Genomic DNA, 11,787 nt, shown 5'->3' with positions numbered 1-11,787 from the left:
ACTGCCCTACTCCATGACATGATGCATAAAGAAGTGGAGGTTTATGTGGATGACATGATCGTAAAATCAAAAGACCGCCAAGGACACCCAATAGCCTTAAAAAGGTTCTTTGAAAGGCTAAGAAAATACAACATGAGATTGAACCCCTCCAAATGTGCTTTCGGAGTTACCTCAGGAAAACTCTTGGGATATGTCATAAGCTCTAGAGGAATAGAGATAGACCCCACCAAAATCAAAGCAATCATGTCCATGCCACCGCCCAAAACCAAAAAGCAAATTCGAGGATTCATTGGCCGGTTGCAATACATAAGTAGGTTCATATCCAAGCTAACCACAATATGCGAACCAATATTCAAAAAGCTTAAGAAGAATGTACCAATTATATGGGACGATGAGTGTCAAAAAGCCTTTGAAAAAAAGATCAAAGCCTATCTCTCGAATCCTCCCGTATTAGCTCCAGCACTCCCTGGAATACCTCTAAGGTTGTACTTAACCGTCACAAAGGAAACAATGGGAGCCATGCTTGCACAAGAGGTAGAAAGTAAAGAAAATGCTATTTACTACCTAAGTAAGAAAATGCTCGAGTATGAGACACGCTATACACCATTGGAAAAGTTGTGCCTCGCATTGGTATGGGCCACAACTAAATTAAGACATTACATGCTCGTGCATACCGTTTACGTAGTCTCACGAATGGACCCCCTTAAATACCTATTCGAAAGATCTACACTTAACGGGTGTATCTCAAGGTGGATAGTGAATTTGGCTCAATTCGATATAAGGTTTATGCCTCAAAAGGCAATTAAAGGATCAGTGGTCTCGGATTTTCTAGCAGATTTCCCAATAGAAGATTCGACACCCTTGGAAGAAAATGAATTCCCAGATGAAAGTTTAATGATGACAGAAGATGACACATGGACTCTATATTTCGATGGAGCCTCAAACCAAAAAGGATGCGGCGTAGGAGTCTTACTAGTATCACCTAAAGAAGAACATGTTCCTATATCCATTAAATTAGATTTCGACGTCACAAACAACGCAGCCGAATATGAAGCATGCGTGGTAGGCCTCGAAACTGCTTTAGCCTTAGGTGTAAAGAAGCTCCGGATATTTGGGGATTCTTCTTTAATCATTAATCAAATCTCGAAAAGATGGAAGGTTAGGAGTGAAAGCTTAGCTCCCTACCAAACATATTTGGAAACTCTCACTGATCAGTTGGAAAAGGTGGAATACACTTATCTACCTAGAGAGGAAAACCAATTCGCCGATGCCTTGGCAAGACTAGCATTAATGGTTAGAATTCCTAAGGAAATTGAGCAAATGCCTTTAACCATAGAAAAAAGGCATAAACCAGCATATATTCAAGCTATAGAAGACGATGAAGTGATCCAAGAAGAAGAACATGAAAAAGAACCATGGTTCATAGATATACTAAATTATGTCACCAAAGGAGAATATCCTCCTCATGCTGACAAAAGAGCGAAAAGAGCACTAAGACTTTTAGCTTCCCAGTTTGTACTCATAGGAGATGAACTACACAAAAGGGTATCTAAAGGTCGAGCTCTATTATGTGTAGGCAAAAAGGATGCTCAAAGAGCTATGAGAGTAGTCCACGAAGGTATATGTGGAACACATGTTAATGGCAAAATGCTAGTCCAAAAGATAATGAGAGAAGGATATTATTGGACCACCATGAATAAAGATTGTCATCAATATGTAAAGAGATGCCCCAAATGTCAAATTTATGCAAATTTTCAACATATCCCACCATCTCTCCTCTACACCTACACTTCACCATGGCCTTTCTCTACATGGGGAATAGACATAATCGGAAAGATCACACCTCCCGGAACAGGAGGTCATGAATACATCTTAGTCGCAATAGATTACTTCACAAAGTGGGTGGAAGCACAATCATATGCTAAACTCACTGCCAAACATGTAGCACTCTTTATCGAAAGAAACATAATTTGTCGATACGGAGTCCCACATGAAATGATAAGTGACAATGGAACTCACTTTCAAGCCGAATGTGAAGAATTGCTACAAAAGTATGGTATTCAACATCACCATTCTTCTCCTTATAGACCTCAAGCAAATGGAGCAGTTGAGGCCGCTAATAAAAATTTAAAGACAATCATTGAGAAAATGACTGAAAATTATAAGGATTGGCCTGACAAACTTCACTTCGCACTGTGGGGTTATCGCACGTCAATCCGAACATCAACAGGAAATACACCATTCAACTTAGTATATGGAATGGATGCCGTACAACCTATAGAATTAGAAATACCTTCGCTACGCATTGCACTAGAAAGTAAACTTGATGAAGTCGAATGGACTAGAGCACGGTATGAAGAGCTAATTCTACTCGATGGAAAACGACTAGAGGCTCTACATCACACCCAATGTTATCAAACCCGCATGGCTAGACATTTCAATAAGAAGGTCAAGACTATAAATATCAAGGTTGGGGACTTGGTATTGAAAGCATTAAGGAAAAATGTTTTGGACCCAAGAGGCAAATTTAGGCCTAATTGGTCCGGACCATATATTGTCAAAACAATCCTGTCAGGAGGCGCGACTAAGTTAACTGACATGGATGGTAATGAATTTTCGAACATGACAAACCTTGACCAACTTAAGAAATATTACCCATAAGTACTTGAGTAAAATACTCAAGAGAGCTACGTTTGGTCTGATTCCTTAAACAAAGGATACGTAGGCAACCCAGACAGGGTGCGACCACTTTAATTTTTTTTTTCAAATTCTGTAACCCCGAGGTAAAAAATACATGTCTGCAAAATTTCAAGACTGGCGCCAGAAGATAGCCTCTGTCGCTAGACGACAATTTTGTCGCCAGGCGACAGAGCCAAATTGACAGCGACAGTAAATTAGATAACAGCGCCAGTTTTCTGCGAGTGTCTGGGCAAGTTTCGTATATTCTGGAAATTTATTCGACTTCCGTACTCGAATTAATTCTCCGAATAATAAATATTGTAATTGTTTTCATTGCTTTAATTGAAGAGTTAATTAAAATAAAAGCTGAAATTTTATTAATTAATAAAGAAATTACATTATTGATGAAATAAAAGCTGAAAAATTAACTAAAACAAATTAACTTTGTCTAATAAATCAAAGGAAAAGCAATGCTCTATTCTTTTTTCTCTTTCTTGATTCTCTTCCAATTTTTGTCTTCATTCTCTTCCTCTTGATCCATAACCTTTGCTAGGAGACATCCATTAGAAGATCTACACTCTATTTTAGTATAGATAGTTTCCCCCTCCGCTAAAACCCCATGTTTCGTCTCTACCCAAACTTTCTTTTCCGTAGAGTCAACCTTCCTTTTTTCCTTTGTCTTTCTTAGAAATTTTCTTCCCTGGCATAATAGGAGTTTTGAATTCGCTCCTTTCCCCTAGGCGTTCCTTAGCAGGGACCTTTTTGTCACCTAGACGATTCTTCACATCGGTCTCCTCAATCTTGACTCGAGATTTCTGGAATCTTCCATCAAGCCATTGTTTCACTTTGTTGGACAAACAAGGTGGATCCTTGTGGGTAACCACCTCCCATAAGGGCCTACCACTCCAATATTTGTCAAAGCGCTCAACCTCTTGTGACACAGGAAATTCATAAGGACGGCGGAGATCTCCTGTAGGGATGGTTTGTGCGAGACCATATTGTCTCATAACTCTACAAGGAAAATAGAAGGTTAATCTTGACAATCTCGGGAGACGACAGTATGCTTGGTTATTACAACCAACCATCGCCTCAATCATCCACCAAGGGACGATCCAGCTTATGGAAAAATCACCAGTAGCAAACACCTTGCTCCATTCGCGGCGACCTATCTTCAAAAATCGTTTCTTTCGCCGGACTATGCAATTTGGAACATATGTGTGTATATCGTCAGGAGGATTAATAAGTTTTAACCTCTCCGTGAGCCATATCTGTAAAATATGTATTTGATTAGTATTACAGTGTAAAAATATTTTTAGTTCTTCGAAATTAAGAATAGTATTATTTCATACCTGTAATAAAATTGGAGAACCTCGAAAAGGTGCTCCTGGATTCTTTCTTAATGCATCCAACCATAGCATGGTCTCTCCAACAATTAGCGGCATTGGATTTCTCCCGGACTCAACTTGTTCTATAACAGATATAATCATTGCTTGGCCTTCATTATCCTTACCACTAACTAAAAGTAATTGGTTAAACATGCAAAAGAGGAAAGCCCTTCTCTTATGGACACGAAAATCAGGATTAGGATTGTCATAAAAGTAATGTGCAAATTCTGTCAAATCAACTACATTACCATGCACTATATTTTTTAAGGTCGTACCCCTTAGATCAAAAAAGCATTCAAAATCTTTATAATAATATTCACTAACTCTAGGCATTACCGCAAGATCTGTGGAATAATAGCCTATAATGGCTCCAAATTCTTCCGGTAAAGGGCATATTTCATCATGGAAAAATCTAAAACAGTGAGTATTAATGTCCCAATAGTCTATGGCAGAGTAAATAAAATCCATGTCAAGACTCACCCCCTTTATTCCAAACATACCCCCCATGCGAAAAGTATCTAATGCTTTTTTCTCTTTAGAAGTTAAAAGACGACACCACTCATTCATGTATCCACAAAAGTTCTTTTAGCTAAAGGCATGATTACTAGTTACTTAATTAATTAATAAACTGGATTAATTATGCAGTAAACGGAGAATTCGGGGGCTATTTATAAGCTTTTTTTTCACGACAGAATCCAATTTCTGTAGGAAATAGGAAAGTGAGTCTGTCGCCAAGCGACAAAACAGTCGCGTGGCGACAAAGGCTGTCGCGTGGCGACAGACCCTGTCGCGTGGCAACAAGTTTAATTACGTGGCGCCAGTATATTTCTTCGCAGCGACACCTACTACGCGTGGGAAACCGTGTTTTTACTTGCTTGAATTCGACTTTGACTTGACTTATTATTTTCCTTTCCTATCCATACACCCTTATTATTATTATTTTTATTATTATCATTATATTATATTAAGCTTAATTATTTTTAGGCTTTATTTTTGGTGATTATACTTTTTCCTTCATTTTTTCATTTCTTTTTTTTGGGGGGAGAGAGTCGGTACCCTCCACTAATATTAAAAATGACGGAAATTTTGCGCAAAAAATTACACTTTCTCACACACTCACATGCACAATAAAAAACTAATAAATAATAAGTCATGTAAATAAAATGTTAATAAATAATAAGTGCATATATATACAAGTGTCTAGTACATAAATCATGTGAATAAAATAGACAAAGTCCTACAAAAGTCAAAATAAATAAAACACAGGTACAACTACGGTGCCGGAGGTCGCAAGTCGCGAGGGACGCCAAATGTATCAAAGAATGTCCTACTCCGTGGAGTATGTCCATCATCGTCCCCTGAACCACCAGGCGGCGCAAACTGCAACTCAGGGCCAGGCCACCTAACCTCACCCTGAAACCCGACAGAAAGAGGCTGGGGCTGCAAAGGCTGCTGCGACGACGAGCCAAACTCGTACGTCCCACCACCCATCCCACCTCGAACAGTCGGCCCGGTCGGAGCCTCCTCAGGTGATGACGCCGAGTCCTCTACAGCAGCGGCCTCAGAACGACCACCTCGACCACCGGAAGTAGTCCGGCGACGCCTCGAGTCGGACCTAGTAGTCTCTCTCCTAGGCTCGGGTCTCGACCGAGTGCGTGGAGAAGGAATAGGCTGCCCCTGCAAAAGTAAATCAAGTTAGCAAGTACAAATAAAAAAAAGAAGTCAAAAATGATAAATACAAAGTAATACCTCCTCAGCATCATTGCTACGACAGGTAGCACGGTTCCGGAACCTCACAAGCTGGCTGCGAAAGGCGTCTATGCACCTAGCCATAGCCGTCACCACCTCGCGAGAAAACTGCCAAAGTAATCAAGTCAGTAACAATTATGAAGCAAACATAAAGATGATATATGAGAAGTTACTTACTCGAGTCTGGTGACGAGGAATAGACCGCTCCACAAACTGCTCTCCCTCTGGAGCCGGCGGAATAAGCTCCTCGATCGGCCCATACATGCCCTGGTAGCGTATGGAAATCCTCGAAGGAATGAATCCCTAGGGCCAGCCTGTTAAGAATAAAAGTTAGAAAAATACTTGGGGGGCTACCTAAAGAAAGATAAACAAAAAATAAAAGCATACCGCTGCCTCCTCTGAAAGGACAGGAACCGGCGCTAACAACGGTAGCAGGTCCTCCTCATAGCTCTGCTCGAGGAGAACGTAGGACCTCCAAGGAGTACCCCGAGTAGGTCCACCAGCACGATCCCGCTGCAAGGCATCGTGGAACATATGCCGGGTGGAGGAGCAGGAACGACAAAAGTGTCTGAGGAATGCTGGATGGCTACCCTTTCCCCTAGGTAGACCACCGCGTCGTACGTCCCCAGAAAGTAACGACGCTCAGCTGTGTACTGCGCCGCCAGCGCAGAAATAGGAAAGGTAACCCAAGGTCGATAGACCGGGCTAGGCTCCTGAAAAAATCACTAAGTAAGGCACTAATACTAAAAGATGATAACGGCAAATATGAGTTATGGAAACCTACCGAGAGGAGCATCTCTCGAAGGCGTAGCACCTCCGGTGGACCTCGGCGGCCTCCCCAACTGGCAGCAACGGGGAGCACGCGAGGAGAAGGCCTCGCAGGCGCAAGAGAAGGAAAGTACTCGTAGAACCAAATCTATATGAAAAGACAAAAATCAGTAAAGATTATGCTTCTAAATCTAGAGTTAAAACCTCAAAAAGGAAAGGAGATGTACCTCTACGACCCTCCAAAAGCTGGAAAGGGCTACCTCTCCAGACAAGGCCTTGTGACGACAAGAACGCCGCAAGCCCAGTAGAAAGTCCGCGTAGGCCATGCTTGCCCAGTCATACGTCCCGACCAAGTGAAGGTCGCGAACAGCGGACAGGTAGTAAAGAAGTACTCTACTACCTCGATCAGGGGTGAACGTCCCTGATAGCAGAATCAGCACAAAGATGCACACCCGCTGCTCTCGGGTGGTAGCATCATCCTCAAAAGCTGCAGCCAGCGTGCAGCGACGAATACATCGGGAACTCAGCTGTCCCGACTGAGCCTCAGCTTGGGCCCGAACAACGATCGACCCCAACAACTCCTGAACCTCCGGCGAATAGACGGTGACACCGGCGTCAAAAGGAAGAGGAGTAGACTGGAACTCTAGCCCCGTAATGAGGCTGAAGTCAGCTGGAGTGACTGTCATCTCACCCCAGGGAAAGTGAAAGGTGTTGGTGGTGTCCCAAAAGAACTCCACCAAAGCTCGAACGACGAGGTTGCCCCCATCGTATGAAAACATGGCCCGGGTGGCCTGCAGGAGAGGAGTCAACCCACATGACTCCCAAAGACGACGAAGCCCCTCATCGCGACTGATGAAGTTGTCGTACAAAGAAATGATGGTAGAATTACCCGAGCCGTGGCTACGGGTCCTCCCACTCGCAAGACCTCGTCGGATTCGCTCCGACAAATGATGAACCGGCGCGTGAAACAGGGTGCGCTCGTCCCAATCCGGCATGAGACCCAGCCTGGAAGTAGAAGGCACGTCCTCGCCCTCACTGGTGGGCTCGTCCTCTCAACGCGTGTCTCTCGACCGAGAACCAGAACCACGTCGTCTAGCCATGCTAAAGTATATAAAAGTAATTAAATTTAAGGCTCTACAGTATCTAAGGTTTGCCTAGGCCGCATGATACTATGATCACCAAAATAGAGTACGTAGTACTAAAAACAGAGCAAAATTTCAATCAAGCATGGAAGCATTTTTTAAGAAAATAAACAATTTCTTGCAAACATATGATGAATATGGTGACAAATTGTACAAGCAAAAGCAGTAAAAATGCAAAGAACGACCCACATTGTTCTTCACGACCTTAAGAGGTCCAACAATGGTGAATCGCTCGTTTCTTCACCAAATTGAGTCAAACAAGTCTCAAAATACTCCCAAGGTAATGTACAAGCATAATTAAGCAAATTCAAGGCATAAAATTCAACGAACAATGCAAATTAAGCAAAAACACTTCCGAAATTTTCGAAAATTTGCGAACAAGAATGCACAATTCATCAAAAACCGAGTAGAGTTTGAGCAAAACTTACATAGACCGGGAAAATAGATGAGAAAAGCTTCGATTTGCAACAAGTTTGAGCGAATTTGGTTGAGAAATGAGCAAGAACGAGTGAATTGAATTTTTTGCGAAAGAATGAGAAGTAGAGCAGCAGCGGAAATGAAGAAGAAGACGGGTTTTAAAACCCCGATTCTGTCGCTAAACGACAGAATTGTCGCGAGGCGACAGGCCCTGTCGCGTGGCGACAGAGGCAAAACCTCACGACAGTTGTCTCTGGCCAGCGCTGGAGCGGCGACAGAATGCTGGGCCCCTCCTTATGACTTTGTGGGCCTATTTTAGTAGTTTGGGTTCCTTGGTACGCCAGTTAGCCCCTTTAAGCAAATTGACATGATTTAGTCAGCTTGATTGCAATGCATTAAGTGATCGACTTGATGAAAGATTGTCTCACTTAGCTTAAAGCGCCTAAGTATTGGCTCATAATAAGGCACCGAAATAATGGTTCAATAGAGGCACCGAAGTAATGGTTTACAAAGGCAAAAAGCACCAAAGTATTGGCACAAACATAAAATATAACAATAATAACAATATATTAAGGGTCAATTAGCAGAATGATTCTTTGGCGATGTCCCAACATAGAGAGGAGTTGTCTAGTGGCGAAGCACGGCCGTGGCGAGGTAGTGTCACAAATTTTGGAGATGGCGAAGCAAGGTCAACTTCGACGGTCCCTCAAGGTAAAGAATAGATTGTCTACAGCGGCGATACACTGCCGTGGCGACGTACGGCCACAACCTAGAAGATGACGACATACAGTTATTTTCGACGATGTTCCCGAAATACTGTGGAGGATTGTCACCAAGAATATTGAAGGCGACGACATATGTTTATCTTCAACGATGACATTCACGAGGCACTGTGGAGGTTGTCACAAACAACGACAAAAGCAACAGCAAAACGGTTACGCTTAGAGACGTGTACTCGACGGTGCAAGATACGCGTTTCTTAACTCTTTTATCTGTTTAACTAATGGTTGTTTTACAGGTATCGGCGTTATAAGAATGATTCGGAATTGCAGAACATTTTGAATCATTCTCCGTCCCTATCGATACTTTGACTCTCGTTTTTCGAAACATAAGTTTCTTCAAACTCAGTCAAAGTGGGGGCTTCTGTAGACACCCATTTGTGTCTCCCCAAAACCAAACCCAGTGATGAATGCCTTTCACGTCGAACCATAATCGAATAAGGTGAAAGTGGTTGAAAGTCGAGTGTTGCGGTTTAGTTTTATTAAAATTCTCTTCTCTCTGTTTTTGAAAATAACTCTATTCATTTGAAAATAGCCAAAACAGTTTAGTTTGGTCCATAATTAAAGTCCAATAATAGTGTAGTTGGATGGGGCTCGAAAAGACCTTTTCAACGATATATTATAAGCACAATTCCGATGAATATTGAGGAAGTTATGGCCAATATACTAAACTGGGCCCGGTTAATTATTTAAATACGGCCCAATGATCTAGAGGAGGGCCCAATGTTAATTATTATTCCTAAAATTATTAGGATTAATTATAATTTCCTAGAAGTTTCTAGAAGATTCTTTTTAATTCTAATATTATTAGACTTAATAATTATTTATTTTAAAATAGATTTTTATTTGGAGTAAAATATTATTTTATTATCTTAAAAATACGTATTTTATCTTCTGTGCGGATTCCGTAGATCAAGTTGATTAAAGATTGGATTCCGCGTGAAGAAAACGCGCTAATACAGGTTGTCTCCAAACGACAAGTCTGTCGCCACGCGACAGACCTTGTCGCCTCGCGACAGACATTGTCGCGTCGCGACGGAGTCGACTCTTGGCGACAGCGTGTAGTTTTATTCCTTATCAAATTCTATGTTTTTCCGGACTGTTTCATTATAAAAAGGGTCTGAATTCCTGTTTTCAGAATCATCAACTATCATCAACTATAATCAACTCTCGTCAATTCTCATCAATTCTTCCTTAATTCTCTCTATTCTCTCTCTAAGCAATATATGCTTTATTTCTCCCTCTCTTTCTAAACTAGCTTTTTTAATACAATATTCCGCATTCACAAGATCTTGAAACAGTTAGCCAAGTTCGAAGTTGCCTTCGCCTTAGACGTGCAAGGTTTGATATTTTCTGAGGGTTTGGTCCAAAACTAGTCAAAACTTTATTTAATTTGATTTTAATTTAATTCTTTAATTGTTCTTTATTATTTTCATTGAAGTTTACTAACTTGTGTATTTTGTTATTAGAAAGAGGTACGAGGCTTCAAAGTAAGTAGATTAGCTTACTCCCTATTTTATTAACAATGTAGAAAGCATGCTTATTATTGTTTATGATTCCTAGTATCATGTTAGGATGTTATTTTATGCTTTCTAGTATCATGTTTAGGGTGCCTTTACTTATTTCTAATATCATAATATCATGTTAGTACCATGTTAGGTTTAAAGCTTTGATCTTTATTGCTTAGTGACATGCTAGGAGTTGTTATTGATCTTGTTAGTATCATGCCTAGGATCTTGCTATTATATTTAAGCTTTATTATTAACATGATATTATTATTATGATGCTTATGTTGCTTGATATTTTATTTATTGTTATTTCTTGATCACACCTTTTATGATTGTTAAAGGGAATTTGTACTTGAAATCACGCTTAATAAGATAATTAATAATTTGGTTTAGGCTAATGTGATTTTAATTCAAGTGATCGCCAATAATAGTTTTATTTGTGCATTAATATTCAACCAACGTAGATTAAACAGGGTAGGTTTAATATGATGTTTGTATGTTATTCGAAAAGCGCACATGAATACGAGCAGAACAAAGTAGAGGCCTATTTTATACGGCGGGTCCTTTCTTTTGTAGATTGGATTCGTACCCTCATCCCCGGACCCTGTTTGGTTTAAGACCTTATGGAGTTGATGGTCCTTTTGGATTGTCTTTTGGGTTTACAAGTTCCTAAAACTTGTTGGCTACTCTTTTTGCTCTTTTTCTTTCCCTTTGGAACGCCACCGTACTTTAGTGTATGATCACAGTGGGGTTCAAGTTTGGGATCATAATGCTTGAAATATTCCCTACAGACATATGATGCATGGGCCCCGTGGAGAAGTTAACCTTGATTGTGCATGTATGATTACAAGGCACAATAGTTCTATGTCTTGTAAATATGGCTATCCCAAAATTTTTTTACTAGAAACAACAAACCATGACGATGGATATCCCATGTACAAAAGAAGGGATACGGGAGAGAGTGTCCGAATTCGGGGTGCAAGCCTTGATAACCGTTGGGTCATTCCATACAATCCATACCTTTCTATGTTATTTGATTGCCATTTGAATGTAGAAGTATGCTCATCTATTAAGGCTGTGAAGTATCTATAAAAGTATGTTTATAAAGGCCATGACAGGGTTTCTTTCATTGTTGTTGGAGGAGAAAAAATTTCTGAAGATGAAATTGAAAGGTTTCAGTATGGTCGATGGGTTTCACCGTGTGAGGCAGCTTGGAGAATTTTTTCCTTTGATCTCTTTGAGATGCACCTTCCTGTGCAACAGTTGGCAATGCACTTGGAAAACATGCAAACAGTTCAGTTACGGGCTCATGAACAACTAGATTCTGCTGTGCTGAATGGACGTAGATCCAAAACTCAGC

The sequence above is a fragment of the Chenopodium album genome, chromosome 16 (assembly GCF_948465745.1).
Source record: "Chenopodium album chromosome 16, dcCheAlbu1.1, whole genome shotgun sequence".
Lineage (NCBI taxonomy): Eukaryota > Viridiplantae > Streptophyta > Magnoliopsida > Caryophyllales > Amaranthaceae > Chenopodium > Chenopodium album.
Note: the sequence above shows the minus strand (reverse complement) of the source record.